Consider the following 20,241-nt stretch of genomic DNA (forward strand, 5'->3'; position numbering starts at 1 on the left):
CGAGAAAGAATAATTTTGAAGCGAACAGACACAGAGACCATGCTGGTCAATAGGACATATTGCATCAAGGATACAAACATCGACAACTTCCTAAAACCTCGCTTTCTCAGAATGTCAGACAAGTCGACCCCATGCAAACCCAATTCCCATAACCAGATAAGTTGATGCATGGAGGAGGGAGAGAAGAAACAGGTCACATACCAGTTTACCCTCACGAGGAGTAGATTAGCCCACTGTCTCACGTAGAGCCATGTCATTTCTCTGCACTTGGCATCACCCTTCCATAGTTCTTTCCCTTGGACAAAAAACCTACCACCAATTCTCGCAAAGTGCTTGACACAATGCTAGACCCAAGAGACAAAGTCGTTGCCACCTCCTGCAAGAGTATTAACCTCTTGCATGCATGGAGCCACCGTACCTATCGCCTCAAGCATGTGGAGGGTGGTGGGTTTGAACCCCAAGGCCCTTTGCATTTAACTACCTTGATGGGAGTGTTGTCAAACTTTGTTGCAGAACAAAGTTTTTTTTTCCCATTTCTACTCCCCTAAAAGACGTGTTGGTGGATGAGGTCTCTCTTTTGGAACGCCATGTTCCATATTGTTGATCCTTTGGCAAGGTCCCAGTATCTGAGGATATCTTTAGTTTGAGTTGACAAGTCATATTTATGGGTCCAGATTTGTTTCCAAAGGTTGACTTCTCCTCTTATCTAGTGCCACAAAAGTTTGGCTCCTATTATTTGATTCAAACTATAGGGGTCATAGAGACTCAATCCTCCTTCCATCTTAGTCCAAATTTCTTTATTTGTAAGATAATTATAATTAAGTTTAGATTTTTTTTAATTATTATAATTTTTTTAAATAGTAAAATAAGAAATTCTAGCCCATAATTATCTAAATCATTTTAAAATTTTAATTATTTTAAATTTTTATTTTTTAATTATAATGAATTTACATAATTTCCAATTCCAACCATTTTTTAAATATTAAAAAAAAAAACTAAATAAATATATCTCCTCTATCTGCCTGTAAAAAAAAAAGGAGAAAAATATTGAATCTTTATAAATATTGAAATAAATAAATAATTCCATATTTTGCATTTGGAAATGTTTCCACTGGTTACAGAGGCAGTCTACAGTATGTTGTGGTTGCATCGTTTATGATGCTGGCAGTTGGTTTGTGACCCCTCATTTTCCTCCCAGAAGAGTTGGACTGCTCTTCCTTCATAGTCACCCAGGTTCTCTTGCCACGGACTCTAGTAGACGGAACCCAGGCCATTTCCACGAACTCACGATGCGCAATGAAAAGGTAGGTATGACGAATTTGTTGTACACATGTTGGCCCTAACCCAAAATATTTTTGCTTCTAGGTGACCTTACTGCCCCGCACACCTACCATGAGAGAAGCATGACATGGTAATTTCCATGACAAAATTCAATGATTTTTCTCTGGTCTCTACTCATGCACCCCATCCTTGCCTGCCAACCCAAACAGAGACACAACTTCCTCAACCCAAAGCCAATTATTATAGTATTTAGAAGAAAAATTTAAGAGACCAATGAGACTTACACCATAAGTGCAGTTGGCATACCCAAATTGTCACAAACCCTCGTATCTAACCCCGCAAGGACTTCAATAGAGGCAGAGAGCATGAGAATTGGCAGGATAGACAGAGAAACACTTATGGTTTTGTGGCCAATAAGCATGCAGAGAGAAAAACTTCAACCCATCCCCAGGAAATACAGTAAAACTAAGACCAGAGACAAAGGTGCTGACAACCCATTCATGAGTCCGGGGATTATCAAACCAATCTAGAAGAAGAAGGTTCCATGGATTGACCATAGAGGCACAAATCCCATATAACCCAATCCGAGAAAGAATAATTTTGAAGCGAATAGACACAGAGACCATGCTGGTCAATAGGACATATTGCATCAAGGATACAAGCATCGACAACTTCCTAAAACCTCGCTTTCTCAGAATGTCAGACAAGTCGACCCCATGCAAACCCAATTCCCATAACCAGATAAGTTGATGCATGGAGGAGGGAGAGAAGAAACAGGTCACATACCAGTTTACCCTCACGAGGAGTAGATTAGCCCACTGTCTCACGTAGAGCCATGTCATTTCTCTGCACTTGGCATCACCCTTCCATAGTTCTTTCCCTTGGACAAAAAACCTACCACCAATTCTCGCAAAGCGCTTGACACAATGCTAGACCCAAGAGACAAAGTCGTTGCCACCTCCTGCAAGAGTATTAACCTCTTGCATGCATGGAGCCACCGTACCTATCACCTCAAGCATGTGGAGGGTGGTGGGTTTGAACCCCAAGGCCCTTTGCATTTAACTACCTTGATGGGAGTGTTGTCAAACTTTGTTGCAGAACAAAGTTTTTTTTTTCCCATTTCTACTCCCCTAAAAGACGTGTTGGTGGATGAGGTCTCTCTTTTGGAACGCCATGTTCCATATTGTTGATCCTTTGGCAAGGTCCCAATATCTGAGGATATCTTTAGTTTGAGTTGACAAGTCATATTTATGGGTCCAGATTTGTTTCCAAAGGTTGACTTTTCCTCTTATCTAGTGCCACAAAAGTTTGGCTCCTATTATTTGATTCAAACTATAGGGGTCATAGAGACTCAATCCTCCTTCCATCTTAATCCAAATTTCTTTATTTGTAAGATAATTATAATTAAGTTTAGATTTTTTTTAATTATTATAATTTTTTTAAATAGTAAAATAAGAAATTCTAGCCCATAATTATCTAAATCATTTTAAAATTTTAATTATTTTAAATTTTTATTTTTTAATTATAATGAATTTACATAATTTCCAATTCCAACCATTTTTTAAAAATTAAAAAAAAAAACTAAATAAATATATCTCCTCTATCTGCGTGTAAAAAAAAAAAGGAGAAAAATATTGAATCTTTATAAATATTGAAATAAATAAATAATTCCATATTTTGCATTTGGAAATGTTTCCACTGGTTACAGAGGCAGTCTACAGTATGTTGTGGTTGCATCGTTTATGATGCTGGCAGTTGGTTTGTGACCCCTCATTTTCCTCCCAGAAGAGTTGGACTGCTCTTCCTTCATAGTCACCCAGGTTCTCTTGCCACGGACTCTAGTAGACGGAACCCAGGCCATTTCCACGAACTCACGATGCGCAATGAAAAGGTAGGTATGACGAATTTGTTGTACACATGTTGGCCCTAACCCAAAATATTTTTGCTTCCAGGTGACCTTACTGCCCCGCACACCTACCATGAGAGAAGCATGACATGGTAATTTCCATGACAAAATTCAATGAATTTTCTCTGGTCTCTACTCATGCACCCCATCCTTGCTTGCCAACCCAAATAGAGACACAACTTCCTCAACCCAAAGCCAATTATTATAGTATTCAGAAGAAAAATTTAAGAGACCAATGAGACTTACACCATAAGTGCAGTTGGCATACCCAGATTGTCACAAACCCTCGTATCTAACCCCGCAAGGACTTCAATAGAGGCAGAGAGCATGAGAATTGGCAGGATAGACAGAGAAACACTTATGGTTTTGTGGCCAATAAGCATGCAGAGAGAAAAACTTCAACCCATCCCCAGGAAATACAGTAAAACTAAGACCAGAGACAAAGGTGCTGACAACCCATTCATGAGTCCGGGGATTATCAAACCAATCTAGAAGAAGAAGGTTCCATGGATTGACCATAGAGGCACAAATCCCATATAACCCAATTCGAGAAAGAATAATTTTGAAGCGAACAGACACAGAGACCATGCTGGTCAATAGGACATATTGCATCAAGGATACAAGCATCGACAACTTCCTAAAACCTCGCTTTCTCAGAATGTCAGACAAGTCGACCCCATGCAAACCCAATTCCCATAACCAGATAAGTCGATGCATGGAGGAGGGAGAGAAGAAACAGGTCACATACCAGTTTACCCTCATGAGGAGTAGATTAGCCCACTGTCTCACGTAGAGCCATGTCATTTCTCTGCACTTGGCATCACCCTTCCATAGTTCTTTCCCTTGGACAAAAAACCTACCACCAATTCTCGCAAAGTGCTTGACACAATGCTAGACCCAAGAGACAAAGTCGTTGCCACCTCCTGCAAGAGTATTAACCTCTTGCATGCATGGAGCCACCGTACCTATCGCCTCAAGCATGTGGAGGGTGGTGGGTTTGAACCCCAAGGCCCTTTGCATTTAACTACCTTGATGGGAGTGTTGTCAAACTTTGTTGCAGAACAAAGTTTTTTTTTTCCCATTTCTACTCCCCTAAAAGACGTGTTGGTAGATGAGGTCTCTCTTTTGGAACGCCATGTTCCATATTGTTGATCCTTTGGCAAGGTCCCAATATCTGAGGATATCTTTAGTTTGAGTTGACAAGTCATATTTATGGGTCCAGATTTGTTTCCAAAGGTTGACTTCTCCTCTTATCTAGTGCCACAAAAGTTTGGCTCCTATTATTTGATTCAGACTATAGGGGTCATAGAGACTCAATCCTCCTTCCATCTTAGTCCAAATTTCTTTATTTGTAAGATAATTATAATTAAGTTTAGATTTTTTTTAATTATTATAATTTTTTTAAATAGTAAAATAAGAAATTCTAGCCCATAATTATCTAAATCATTTTAAAATTTTAATTATTTTAAATTTTTATTTTTTAATTATAATGAATTTACATAATTTCCAATTTCAACCATTTTTTAAATATTAAAAAAAAAACTAAATAAATATATCTCCTCTATCTGCCCGTAAAAAAAAAAGAAAAAATATTGAATCTTTATAAATATTGAAATAAATAAATAATTCCATATTTTTGCATTTGGAAATGTTTCCACTCGTTACAGAGACAGTCTACCAGAGAAGTGAACATTGCATTTGAAATGACATTGTCAGGATGATGAAGTGGTTGCGTAGAGGTTTTTCATGGAGTTGTTTCTTTGGGTCCCTTAATGATTCTTTTGTAAGTTTGTTGTTTCAAAAGAGTAAGTGTATGTCAAATCAAGAACCAGGAAATCTCTGTTTGAAGCCAAGCCGCAATTTAAAACACAGAGGACCATAAATAATACCAGCTAATCCACAGTGAGATCAAAAGCATAACATAGAAACAACTCTCGACATAACAAACCAGCATGTCAACCAAAAAGATGTTCTTTAAAAACTTGCACATGATCCAAAAACATAATGAGGAATCTATCCAAGAAGCCATACCTTACTAGTGACATTGGAGACTGACCACAATTGACGACAAAAAAAAACACATGATAGTCTGTCATATCTAGTCATGGTACGAAGAGGAAATTGTAGCCAATGCCTAGGCACTAGAACTTGAAGGATCCGTGAGTTCACCAAAGGTAGAGTCTCTCATATGAAAACACTCTACATAGACCAAACGAGAATCCAGATTGTCCAAACAACACTACTAAACATCAAAGCGACTAAAAACCTTACCTCCACTCACACTTACCTCTGCACACTCCAAAACCCACCTGAAAAATGCCATTTAAGAAAGCGCCCCCACCTGTAACCCTGCATCCATCCGCTGGTGTCTGCAATGACTTGCTCTTCTTAAATGAATCGGTACACTTGGGAGGAGGGCACCGCCTCCAACAACTCCATCACATGAATAGTAACACTCCATCACGGATAGAATCATAATTTAGAAGGAAATAGAGAAGATATAATGAAATTATGTTGATAAATATGATGGTTATAATTTTGGATTATTTGGTGCCTTTTAAAAAGGTTGGTTACATGCCATTCAACTGCTATACGGAGTTACATAAGGTTTTGAAAACTGCCCATTAGAAAATACTGTATTAAATTGCCGCAGACTACTCCTCTCCCTCGACAGACACAGACTCTACTAGAGCTAGATCCTTAACATTGGAACCGACAACACTATCTGTGAGAGAAGGTAGGGGAGGTGATCCTCGATTCAACAAAGGCGTCCATCTTGTTTTTGCAGCTGAAACTGTAGTTTCTCGAAGTTTTGCTTGTAGTTGGGGCAGTCCTGCACCGTTGTTGTCATATTCACAAAGATCTGCTCCAGGGCATTTCCCAGGATACTTTTCATGGACCAGTACAGGTACAATGTCTATTTCAACTAGGTAACGCAACAATAGGTGTGCTTAGGATACAGCACCATAGCGCACCAATCCTCCACGTCAATGTCCATCGAGCCATCCTGTCTATTCAAATCAGCTTCCCACTCCTCAATTAACTGCTTAATTTCTTCTCTTGTCCCTTCACGGTATGTTGTGGCTACATCGTTTATGATGCTGGCAGTTGGTTTGTGGCCCCTCATTTTCCTCCCAAAAGAGTTGGAGTGCTCTTCCTTCATAGTCACCCAGGTGTTCTTGCCACGGACTCTAGCAGATAGAACCTAGGCCATTTCCACGAACTCACGATGCGCAATGAAAAGGTAGGTATGACGAATTGCTTGTACAGGTGTTGGCCCTAGCCCAAAATATTTTCGCTTCCAGGTGACCCTACTGCCCCTACTGCCCCGCACACCTACCATGAGAGAAGCATGACATGGTAATTTCCATGACAAAATTCAATGAATTTTCTCTGGTCTCTTCTCATGCACCCCATCCTTGCTTGCCAACCCAAACAGAGACTCAACTTCCTCAACCCAGAGCCAATTATCATAGTATTCAGAAGAAAAATTTAAGAGACCAACGAGACTTACACCATAAGTGCAGTTGCCATACCCAGACTGTCGCAAACCCTCGTATCTAACCCCGCAAGGACTTCAATAGAGGCAGAGAGTATGAGAATTGGCACGATAGACAGAGAAACACTTATGGTTTTGTGGCCAATAAGCATGCAGGGAGAAAAACTTCAACCCATCCCCATGAAATACATTAAAACTAAGACCAGAGACGAAGTTGCTGACAACCCATTCATGAGTCCATGGATTATCAAACCAATCTAGAAGAAGAAGGTTCCATGGATTGACCATAGAGGCACAAATCCCATATAACCCAATTCGAGAAAGAATAATTTTGAACCGAACAAACACAGAGACCATGCCGATCAAAAGGACATATTGCATCAAGGATACAAGCACCGAAAACTTCCTAAAACCCCACTTTCTCAGAATGTCAGACAAGTCGACCCCATGCAAACCCAATTCCCATAACCAGATAAATTGATGCATGGAGGAGGGAGAGAGGAAACAGGTCACATACCAGTTTACCCTCACCAAGAGTAGATTAGCCCACTGTCTCACTTGGAGCCATGTCATTTCTCTGCACTCGGCATCACCCTTCCACACTTCTTTCCCTTGGACAAAAAACCTACCACCAATTCTCGCAAAGCGCTTGAAACAATGCTAGACCCAAGAGACAAAGTCGTTGCCACCTCCTGCAAGAGTATTAACCTCTTGCATGCATGGAGCCACCGTACCTATCGCCTCAAGCATGTGGAGGGTGGTGGGTTTGAACCCCAAGGCCCTTTGCATTTAACTACCTTGATGGGAGTGTTGTCAAACTTTGTTGCAGAACAAAGTTTTTTTTTTCCCATTTCTACTCCCCTAAAAGACATGTTGGTGGATGAGGTCTCTCTTCTAGAACGCCATGTTCCATATTTTTGATCCTTTGGCAAGGTCCCAATATCTGAGGGTATCTTTAGTTTGAGTTGACAAGTCATATTTATGGGTCCAGATTTGTTTCCAAAGGTTGACTTCTCCTCTTATCTAGTGCCACAAAAGTTTGGCTCCTATTATTTGATTCAAAGTATAGGGGTCATAGAGACTCAATCCTCCTTCCATCTTAGTCCAAATTTCTTTATTTGTAAGATAATTATAATTAAGTTTAGATTTTTTTAATTATTATAAATTTTTTAAATAGTAAAATTATTTTTTAAATATAATGAATTTACATAATTTCCAATTCCAACCATTTTTTAAATATTAAAAAAAAACTAAATAAATATATCTCCTCTATCTGCCCATAAAAGAAAAGGAGAAAAATATTGAATCTTTATAAATATTGAAATAAATAAATAATTCCATATTTTGCATTTGGAAATGTTTCCACTCGTTACAGAGGCAGTCTACCAGAGAAGTGAACATTGCATTTGAAATGACATTGTCAGGATGATGAAGTGGTTGCGTAGAGGTCTTTCATGGAGTTGTTTCTTTGGGTCCCTTAATGATTCCTTTGTAAGTTTGTTGTTTCAAAAGAGTAAGTGTATGTCAAATCAAGAACCAGGAAATCTCTGTTTGAAGCCAAGCCACAAATTTGTTTAATTGGCAAGGCAGAGCAGGACCCAGGTTTTATCGTCACGTTTCAATAGGTGATTTGTTTACCATCACAATCACGACTTACCATCTGTGTATAAAGATTCATCGCTGCCCTCGACTCTTCATGCCTGCCCACGCACCTCTTTCTCCTTCCGTGGAGCCGAGTACCATCTCCACTTATTTCTCCGCTCCGGTCACTACAACCCTTCAAAAGGTACTGTTCCACACAAATTTATTTTCAGTAGTTTATCAATATTCTGAGTGTTTATCAATAGTGTTCAAGAAATATAAAACTAGCGTATATATTCATCTTAGATATAGTCCAAGGAATCAAATCCTCAACACACCCAAAAAACTTAGAAAAAAGAGAGTAGAGATTTCATTTATACTTGATATTTGATAGATATGAAGAAATAAATATCTAGGAATAATTCAGGGGAATTGCTTATTATTGTTTACCCCGAATGACAATTTCCTCCATACCCAGATTGCTTATTATTATTACCCACCCAGATTGAATGACAATTTCTTCCATACCCAGATTGCTTATTATTATTATTACCCTACCGAGTTGTATCGAGCAGCTCCTTGCAAAAGGGTACTATTCCACGAAATTTATTTTCCGGCGACACATAATGTTTCAGTAGTTTATCAATATTCTGAGTGTTTATCAAGAGTTGTCAAGAAAGAAAGAAATAAAAACACTAGCGTATATTCTCTGCTTTTTTGCAAAAACATTTTTAATGGTGTAGGATTTGATTAGCCACTTTCAATTTTAATGGACGATAATAAACACAATTTTGGAACCAGTACAATGTGTATGTTTACAGTGAACTATGGTGTAAGATTTTATTAGTCAGTTTCATTTTCAATGCATCATTATAAAGAGAGTTAATTTTTCTATTCCAATCTTATTATTTTTAAATACATTTAAATCTAATAACTAGATAGATGGTTTTAATATTAGTGGATGGCCTTAATATTATTTGGGTTGAAATAAAAAAATTGTTATATGAATATTATTTGGAATTTATTTTTGATATTCATAAATCTTATTCTTTATATTAAATTTTGATTTTGAATTCTTCACATTAAATTCTAGTTTTGAAATTTTGTTATTAATATTATTACTTTTTTTTCACATTTTCTTATTCATAATATTAATCAGCATAGATCTATCTCAAGAATGGATCTAAGATAAATTGAGAGTGAAAGAATAGATCTGACATAAACTGAGAAAGAAACATAAACCTAGAGATCAAATTTATTTAACTGCAAATTTTAAATAATTTATTTAAATAACTTGTTAAAATATACATCTTGTTTACATATTCTTTTTACTTATAATTATTTTACATGAAATTATATTAAATTATATGACTTTTACTTTCAGTTATATTAAGTTATATAGATAACTGGTTATATAGATAGCTAATTAAACAGACATAATATATTCTTTTTCTTAATATAATTAATATTGTTTTCTTATTTAAACAAGTATCAATTCTCAAAAGCATACTCATAGCTTTAACTAAATTAAAGAAAAACATACAAAACTCTAAAATGAGTTGTGAATTGATACATTGTATTTTTTATTATTTTTAAAATTCCTATATCAATGTTTAAAGAATTTATAATTTTTATTTTATTTTTAAATATTTTTTCATTAGTTTTTTAACTATTTTAAACCAAAAAAAAATCCTATATCAATGCTCGAAGATATTTCAAGAATTCATCATTTTTGTTTTTGTTTTTTTAATATAAGATGAGCTGGGATTTTTAAAGAATTTTTCCGGTGTAAAATCGTACCCGAATCCAATTTTGAATTCGAATTCGAAATTGTTAACTGTCGTTGAAATTTGCGGCATGATAACTTTCCACAGTTGATGGTATGCATATCGTCGTTAGAAACTAACAAAATACTTTCTTGCCAGGTTTGATCACGGATATTCAAGAACGCGTAAAAAATAATGGAAGACACAGGAAGGATCCTGGTCTTCGTAGCCTTCATCATCGCAACAGCGAGCAACGTTAATGCAATTTATCCCAGAGAAGCCGCCGGAGAGGTCCAGACGTACATAGTTCACATGAACACAACGAAGGTTCAAATACCCGATTCTATGAATCCTGCGACCTGGTATGCATCGTTCATTCGTGATGCAGTTGTGAAAGCGGGACAATTAAATGACGAAGAATTGGTAGAATCGAGTATATTGTACACATACGATACTGTTCTCACTGGATTCGCAGCGAAGTTGAGCGGCAATCAGGTGGCCGCAATCAAAGCCATGGAGAGCTGCATGGGAGCTTATCCAGACAAACTTCTGAAGCTCCACACAACGTATACTCCCCATTTCCTGGGCTTGAAAAGAGGGCAAGGCCTCTGGTCTGAGTCCACGGGCTACGCTACGAATGTAATAATAGGCGTTCTCGACACCGGAGTGTGGCCTGAGCACCCCAGCTTTGCAGATCATAAAAACCAGTCGCCGGTGCCGTCCAAGTGGAAGGGGCATTGCGAGGCTGGTAAAGCATTCAACGCTTCCAACTGCAACAAGAAACTCATCGGCGCGCGCTTCTTCTACAAAGGGTACGAGTCCCACTACGGTCCTATAAATGAAACGCTGGAATATAAATCCCCGCGGGACTCGGAAGGGCATGGGACCCACACTGCATCCACAGCGGCAGGCAACGTTACGCCGGGAGCCGACGTTCTGGGTTATGCCAAGGGCACGGCCACGGGTATGGCACCCGGAGCACGAGTGGCCGTGTATAAGGTCTGCTGGTCTCAAGATTGCTCCGAATCCGACATCATGGCGGCAATGGACACAGCGGTGTCGGATGGAGTGGACGTCTTATCTATATCCCTTGCAGAAAACTTGTACTACACTCCGTTTTATGCACAGAGCATAGCGGTTGGGGCATTCGGTGCGGTGGCCAAAGGGGTTTTCGTTTCTTGCTCTGCGGGGAATGCGGGACCTAGTGCGTCATCGTTGTCCAACGAGGCGCCGTGGATAATGACAGTGGGGGCAAGTTCCGTGGACCGAAGTTTTCCCGCAATTGCCGTGTTGGGAAACGGTCGCGCCTACCGTGGCGCATCTCTCTACAGAGGAAAGCCTCTCGGAACCAAACCCAATTTGGCACTCGTGTACGGAGATTTCTGTTTGGATGACTCTCTGGAACCCGAGATGGTCCGACAGAAAATCGTGATCTGCGAACGAGGAATCACAGCTAGAACCGAAAAGGGGCAAGTGGTGGCCATGGCCGGAGGAATTGGCATGATACTACTCACTCCCGACGGAGGCGGAGAAGAACTCATAGCCGACGCGCACGTTTTGCCCGCTACGTTTGTCGGTAACAAGGCCGCCAAGGCAATAAGAGATTACCTGAATTCCAACACCAGCCTTAGCCCATCGGGAACAATTGTTTTCTATGGCACCACTTACCACAGAGAAGAGGCGCCAATTTTGAGCTCCTTTTCGTCCCGTGGTCCGAATTCCGTAAGCCCAGACATTCTGAAGCCCGATGTAATCGCCCCGGGGCTCAACATTCTAGCAGCTTGGCCCCTCAACTTGAGCCCCACAGGGCTGCCCTCTGATAAACGAAGAACAAAATTCAATCTCATGTCTGGCACTTCCATGTCCTGTCCCCATGTCAGTGGATTGGCTGCTCTGCTGAAAGCCGCGCATCCAGATTGGAGCCCGGCTGCTCTCAAGTCTGCTCTCATGACCACGGCTTATGTTACCAATAACAAGGGGAACCCTATAACGGACGCCTCGCTACCAGGCTCCCCTGCCACTCCTTTCGACATGGGTGCGGGCCACGTAAATCCTGAGAAAGCACGAGAACCCGGGCTTGTCTACGACATCGGCACTGAAGATTACATTAACTATCTTTGCAGCTTGAACTATTCGTCTTCTGAGATTCGTATGCTGACAAAGAGACCGGTTTCCTGTCCAAAACAAATTCCAAAGCCGGGCGACCTCAATTATCCTTCCTTTTCGGTGCTGTTTTATTCCTCTGGCAAAGCCTCTGCTACTTTCACAAGAAAGGTCACCAATGTGGGGCCTCATAATTCAACTTACTCTGTACAGGTTGTGGAGCCGTTGGGAGTGAAGGTGACTGTGAAGCCCAAAACGTTGGTGTTCACGATGAAGAATCAAAGACATCTGTATACTGTAAGCTTTGGTGTTGAGAGGTCCTCTGCCTCTGGAGCTTATGGTTCGATCACTTGGTCGTCTGGCCTCTATACAGTTCGGAGCCCGGTCGCTGTTATATGGGTGGATCGATCATTAAGCTTCCGGGATGATGATGGCCTGGTCGCTTAGATATTTAGATATTGTTGTTTATCTACGCCACTCTCATGGCGACTTACCTATAATAAGTAGTGTGCATCATATGGAAAATAACCCAATAAAATACATTTATTAGACGATCGATATGGGTTCTAAAAGCATGAATATTAGATGATGTTAATATATGTAACACATATAATATACTAGTATATCTTAATAAACATATATTATCAAGTGCATTTACTTAAAAATTTGCAAGCCTGGTTCCGGATAAGAAAAATATGATATATAACTAAATATAAACCATAAATTCCTATAATTTTAATAATCTAAATTGTTTACCATCTTTAAATAAATAAATAATTAATTAATTTTAAATAAATTTTTTTTTCACAACTAAGAAATATTATAATTTAGTTGTCAAACTCATCACAGTTATTTAAGGAAAACTATGCCACCTAGAATAACCCGCTAGTAATCCATAAAATGGCAAGCTTTTAGGTCCTCAGTTTTCTTACGTCTCAAGAAGACTCATCACCCTTATTCAAGGAAAACCACGCCAAACCATGCTACATAGAATAACCCGCTCGTAATCCATAAAAAGGCAAGTCTTCACTCTTGCCATATGCCTCTACATTGTTAACCGGTTTCCTTACGTCCCAATAAAACAAACTCTAAACCAAACAAAAACAATTTTAAACCATATTCAAAACCCACTTGATTTAATATTAAAATAAAATTATATAAAATTTATAATATTATATTTAAACTAAAATTAAAAAATCTAATTAAATTTAAAATTAATATATATTTTTATAAATTTAGAATTGAAAAACTAATAAAATTATTAAGTTAAATTATAATTAATAATTATTTTCTCATTATATTATGATTATAATTTTCATAATATAATCATAAATTTTATATTGAATTAAATTCTAGCCCTACCTAATATAGGGAATGTTTCATATCCACGAACAAATCATGATAGTATAAACTTTTGATTTAGATAGTTTAATTATCTATAAAAATTAAAATTAACAATAAATGTTAAATACGATTTAAATTTGTTTATAATTTTAATTAAATGATTATTATCAGATTTAATATGGTTATATCTTGATAGTTATTGGTAGATATCAACCTCATGGTCTGCCTTAGATGGCAGTAAGATTGAAACTCCTTCCACATTTCCACCTTATAAAGGGATCATCCTTGGAGAAGCTCAGAACTCAGCAAAAGCTATCCCTTTAGTACTTAAGGATGATAGTGCTTTAGGCATTGATGGTAGAATTCAAAAGGCCAGTGAACAATTAAACTGGACTAACATAGCCATCAAAGGATTGGAAATGAGTTCTGCAAAATCTTCTGTTGTAAAAGAACAGTTTGATAATCTTCAAGTTTCAATCAACAGTGTAAATAATTGTCTGAATGATGTACAGTTTTCTTCTTCAGTAGTAAAGAGTTATGTTAGAGAATCTTTGAATAAATTGGAAGAAGTAGAAGATAAAATTGTAGATCAAATGCATTCTACAAAAGGACTCATAACAGACTTAGCTAGAAAATTTGATAAGATACATATATCTAAGTCTGAGAAGCCAGTTCCTACTTCCTTCCTATATAAAAGGAATATTCAAATCCAAGATCCTGTCAAGCCAGTTGACAGATTTCCTCATCTATTCCCGAAAGAAGTCTCACAGTCTTTACCAGAATCTTCTAAAGAAAAGACTGATACTTCTGACCAGATTTCTATTGCCTCCTTATTCAAGGAACCAGAGAAAGAACCAGAATCTCAAATCTTACCAATATATGAGCCGCTGGAAAGTCAGTTCAACAAATACTCAACTCCTGATCTTAGTGGTAAAGGAAAGGTTCCAGAAACCCATACCTTTTTTCCAGATTCTCATCGAGAATGGAATATTGATAATCTCAGTGTGGGACAAATAAGGCAAATGATTGATATGATTTTTACTGAGTATAAGCTTATGTGCCTGAGAGGGAAAGATGAAATAGAACCCTGCAAAACTATCATTCAGTGTTTTACAGGAACTCTCCTACGGTGGTGGGAAACTGAATCATCCCCAGCTCTACTAGAAAAAATGGAAAAAGAATTGCTCAAAGATGAAGTTGGAGATATAATTCACAACACTGATGGTACACCTCAAAATAATATGATTGGAGCCCTCACCTCCATGATCCTAGAGAATTGGTGTGGCTTAGAGACAGAAATTGCAAACAAACATGAAATAATTTTGATGAATCTTAAATGTAATAAGATGTATCAATATGAAGACTTTCATAGAGATTGGATGCAGCGCATCTATGAGGTTAAAGATTCCAAAAATCTGCTTTGGAAACAAGTATACCTTGCAGCTCTTCCTTCCAGATTTGTAGATTATATTCGCCTATAGGAAGTCTTCCAGTTACCATTTGAATCTTTTACTTGGGGTGAAATTTATTCTATCATGACTAAATCTTTGTTTGGTCTTTGCACAAGCTCTAATGTAAATAAATCTTTAGAAAAACTCTCAAAATTGCCTGACAGTAAATCCATCTGCAACAAATATGGCTTAAATGTTGAAGATCCTCTAGTCAAGAGGAGAAAAGCCAAAAGAAAAGCAAAGAAGGAAAAGAAACAGACAACCAAGTTTGACAAAGGTAAGAGAAAGTCCCCATGGAAGTCCAAAAGAGGATATTACAAATATATCCCAAAGACCCATTACTACAAGCCATCTGACATCCATCTCCATAGCTCCAAAGTGGAGAAATGGAATAAATTAACTTGCTGGTTATGTGGCCAGACAGGCCATACTTCAAATAAATGCCCAGTTGGTGAAGAATCTAAAAGAAACAGAGGTAAGAAATCTCAGCCTCTAAATATTCAGAAAAAGGTTGTCAAAATAGAATCTCCAATGTTGTGCATGAAATGCGGGTCTAGAGGTCATAAAACAGATTATTGTCCTAATGTTGTAATCCGTGAACAAATACAACAACAACAGCTTGAAGACTCATCTGTAAATTCTTTCAGTTCCTCTTCTTATGATTCATCAGCCAAAGAGCTTAATGCTCATATTCAACCATGTTTTTGTTCCGAATCAGATGATTGTCAATGTCATTATTCCTCAGATTATGATTCTGATTCTTCTACTGATCTTTCTATTGATGAATCACCTACAAAACAGCTCAAGGAGAAAGTATTGATGGCTTAGACAACAGAAGAAGAAGAACTCAAGCTTCTTGCACAAATCCGCGCTATGGAAGAAGGAGACATGAAGAATCAGCGACTTAAAGCCTTTCTGGATCAACTTCATTCTTCAAAGCCTTCCAAAAATTCTAAGAAGCCGCTCTTTGTCGATGCCTCCTATGAACGGAATAAAAAATCATTTCAAAGACATCAACCTCAAGGAAAAGTTTGTTCACTCACTTTGGGGGAGTTAAGCAGAGAAATCCATTGTCTTAAAGCAAAAATATCTGCTTTAAAATCCAAAGTAGAACAGCTAGAGAAAGGAAAACAACCTCAAAATATTTCTGCACATACAAATGCATATACATTGCATACTGCACCATTTTCCAGTGAATCAAAGATTGAGATTGGTGAAGGGCAAAGGGATGCCACAATAGGTTTCAGAGAAATGAGAATTCTAACAGTTGAATATCAGCAGCATCATGTTCTTATAGATATTTGTATCCAAAGTGAAATATTTTCTCTGACTGTGCTAATTGACTCAGGTGCAGATGTGAACATTCTCAATACTAAAGTTATCCCAGCTAAGTATTGGGTTGCAGCCAATAGAAAGGTTATTGTCTTGGAAACAAAACTCTCAAGTATGAGGTTCCTAAAGCCTCCATATGTTTTGATCATCATTGCAAACTCAAATTTGCAGTCGCAGACATTCCTGTTGATTGTATCTTAGGAAATGTCTTCTTAGCAGCTATAGAACCACATGGTTCTCTCAGGTTAAAGGGAAATAAAGCTGGACACTTCATTACTGTCCCTACCTCACATGGAGGACCCAAGAGAATTGAACTGCGATATGTTTCAAGTCCTAGAGTATCTACTATGGTTCAAGCCATGCAAGAACTGGATAAAGTTATGTCTAAGTTGCTTGAATTCAAAGATTTGAAATCCTCAATTCAGTAGAAGAACAATTAAAGAATCCTCTGAATCAGAAGAAAATTTCTGAACTTCAGAAAAGGATTGAAACAAAATGTTGTTCCGAAGAACCAAATGCCTTCTGGCACAGAAAACAATATTCTGTCGAATTGCCTTATAAACCAGAGTATGGAGGAAGGCCCTGCAAAAGTAGAGCTATTCCTATGAATAAGGAATACAGAGATCTCTGTGAGAAAGAAATAAAGCAACTATTGGATAAAATACTGATCAGAGAATCTGACAGTCCTTGGAATTGTTACGGCTTTTATGTTAATAAAAGGTCCGAACAGATTAGAGGAATCCCCAGGTTGGCTATAAATTACAAACCTCTAAATTTTGTTATAGCAGATAATACTTATCCAATTCCACATAAAGGAGATCTCTTAAGTAGAATTAAGGAGCAAAGGTATTCTCAAAGTTTGATCTCAAGTCAGGTTTCTGGTAGGTAGCCATTGCAGAAAAGGATAAATTCAAAACAGCCTTCAGTGTGCCTGCTGGACACTACGAATGGAATGTCATGCCATTTGGTCTAAAACATGCCCCATCAAAGTTTCATAAAGTCATGGATTCCTTCTTCAAACCTTATTTTGATTGGTTGTTAGTATACATAGATGATATTCTTATTTTCTCCAAGAACATTCAGGATCATTTCAAGCATGTACAGATTTTACTCCAAGTAATCAAAAGGAATGGGCTGGTTTTGAGCAAAAAGAAGATTGAATTATTTCAAACTTCTATCAAGTTCCTTGGCCATACAATCCAGAATGGCCAGATATCTCTACAGAAGCATGCCCTCGATTTTGCAGACAAATTTCCAGATACAATTACAGACAAAACACAGCTTCAGAGATTTCTTAGTTGTCTAAATTACGTTAGCAATTTCTATCAAGATTGTGCTAAGGACTGAAATCTATTAAACCAGAGATTGAAGAAAAATCCTACACCCTGGACTGATGCTCATACAAATGTTGTAAGAAACATCAAAGCCAAGGTAAAATCTCTTCCTATTTTATATGTTGTTGATGACAATGCTTTTAAAATTGTTGAATCAGATGCCAGTGACCTTCGATGGGGAGGTATACTCAAACAAAAGAAAGATGGTGAAGAACAGATAATTCAATTTGCTTTCGGAACTTGGAATCCTGCTGAAAGAAATTACTCCACAATTGAAAGAGAAGTAAAAGTTGCATGGAATTCTATTGACAAATTTGAAATCCATTTGGTCAATAAAAATTTCTTATTAAGAACAGATGCTTCTGCCTTAAAGAAAGTCCTAACTAAAGACATCAAGAAGCCTGGTGAAGCAAAATTTGCTAGATGGCAAGCATTATTTGCTAATTTTGATTTTCAAGTTGAACATATCAAAGGATCAATAAATTGTTTGCCTGACTTTCTTAGCAGAGAATATATACAACAACAACATGTCATGATAATAGTCACAGAGTGGGATCAAAATCAGCAACAGGAAGTATTAAGATCCATTCCTGAAGATAAAAGTTGGTCAGAATATAGAGATAATTGGAAACCAACTTGGCAGCTGAGAAACACCAAAGTGTTAAATGCAAATATTCAAGCCCACACAGACATTCTACATTTGGTTCTAAAAAGGAAAGTATACCCAAAAGGGAGCAAATGGATCCATGATATGGTATACTCAAGAAGTATGAATGCAACACGTCTAGCAAAAGAATCACTGAGAAGTGATTTTCATGATATCAACATGATTTGGTCAAAAGGAGGTGATAGACACAGGATCTATCACAAATATTTTTGTATAAACCGAACCAGGAATATCCACTTGCCTATCATAACAAACAATGTTGCTCTATGGCTAGGAAATGATCCAAATCTTATATTTCCTGATATTGTTTACAATTTTTCAGGATATAAGTAGCTATGGTGGGATCTCCTAAATGTTGATGGTAAAAATGAAACCCACTATACCAAACTAAAATTTGGGACAACGTGGGCCATGCAAAGAAATCAACAATGTGAATGGTTACAGGCTTGGTGGACAGACTATGGTGTCAATAGAACAGCTATTGACCCTCTCTATTATGAGTCCCACTATAGAATGCAGTGCGATAGATGTTTTGAAAATAATGTTTTTGATTGTTTCCATACTCCTTGTAAGATTGTCAGAGAACTGCAACATCTTTCTGATTGTGAGATACTGAACCAGTACATGACTAGACATCATGAATGTCTAGTTATGACTAAAATAAAACATCAGATTGTACTAAACAAGCCCATGATAGTCAGAAGAATCTATACAAAAGCATGGGATGATTGTCTGTATGACAAATTCCATTTTACAGGAATCACAGTCTTCAATGACCCGGCCTAAAGCAGTCCTCGTGGACCCCACTATGTAATGTCTAGTCACAGACTTAAAGTGACTGGTTTTCTCGTGGGCTTTCTGGTAAAAAGCTTCCACTGTGTATTTACCTTTAATAATGGATTCAATACAAGATTTGATCTCATCAGGAGACTCAGAGCACTTCTTCGACCATTGGTGGGGTTTGACCCCACATCTACCTGACTAATTGATGGAGGTACACAGATTCCTTTTGTATATAGAGACTCGATCATCAAATGCTTCTCCCCTCTCTTTCCTATATAAGGAGGGTAAGGCTCATTTGAGGGGGAGGCGGGTGTGAGAAGTGTGAGTGTGTGAAGAAGATATTTCTTTCCTTCCTGCTCTGCAACTACAGACATCTGTCTGATTTGCTTGCAACACGAAAAAAGGTTGATATTTTAAGAGAGCCTTAGGAGATCTGAGAAGCCTGCGTATCTATGTGCTCAACATAGATAAGAACCTAAAGTGGCTAGATCTATAGAGAAGTCTATGTGTATAGATTATGTGTTCATGGTCTATATATTCGTTGTTTCTGGGGAACACAGTCCATTCTGTAAACCTTTTATGAAATAAATAAAGAGAGTGCTTTCATGTTCCGCATATGAGTACTTGTATTTTGCATCAAAAATCTGTTGAGGTAGTATCTGTCTCATTTATTCTTGCTTGAGATTCGCCAGAGGTTCGCCAAAAGATAGAAAGGATGCCAAGACCGTAAGAAGGTGAGGGAAGCTGTGAAAAAAGGTCGCTAGAGTGTGAAATACTTGAGTAGATTCATGTATGGGTTTGTGTAAAGAAGGATAAGTGATAAAGACAGAGAAGAGACTCGACAAGGCCAATCAGCCGTGTTGTTGTTGCAAGCTTCATCGAAGCCCCTGCATAAAAATTGGCTTATTTAGAGGAAGGTGAAATAATGTTTATTAAGAGAGCCATGTACTCTTTGTTTTGATTTATTATTTTTTAATAAAATATATATATTGTGTTATTAAAAGTAAATAAATTGATTTTAATGTGATTTTTTTGGATTTTTTGGTGTCAGAAAAAATTGAAGTAAAATTTCTATTTGTGTTATTTAAGTTATTTTTTTATTGTAACTATGGATTTAGTGCCTTAAAAACCTTAATACATTTCGATTGTACAAGAATTACTTATCAAATTTGTGATTTCAATAAATTCATAATT

The 20,241-nt window shown here is 37.6% G+C and overlaps 1 pseudogene across 1 annotated transcript; it reads left to right on the forward strand.

Moving 5' to 3' along the window:
• Positions 1-8,390: 8,390 nt before the first annotated feature.
• Positions 8,391-12,686, forward strand: LOC149195514 (subtilisin-like protease SBT1.7 pseudogene; annotated as a pseudogene). Its single transcript, XR_016255149.1, has 2 exons — positions 8,391-8,472; positions 10,193-12,686. The product of XR_016255149.1 is annotated as a subtilisin-like protease SBT1.7 pseudogene (transcript).
• The last annotated feature ends 7,555 nt before the right edge of the window (positions 12,687-20,241 follow it).

This window comes from Pinus tabuliformis, chromosome 2_2 (assembly GCF_031772625.1).
Source record: "Pinus tabuliformis cultivar Carrire ecotype Pingquan chromosome 2_2, CPIR1, whole genome shotgun sequence".
Lineage (NCBI taxonomy): Eukaryota > Viridiplantae > Streptophyta > Pinopsida > Pinales > Pinaceae > Pinus > Pinus tabuliformis.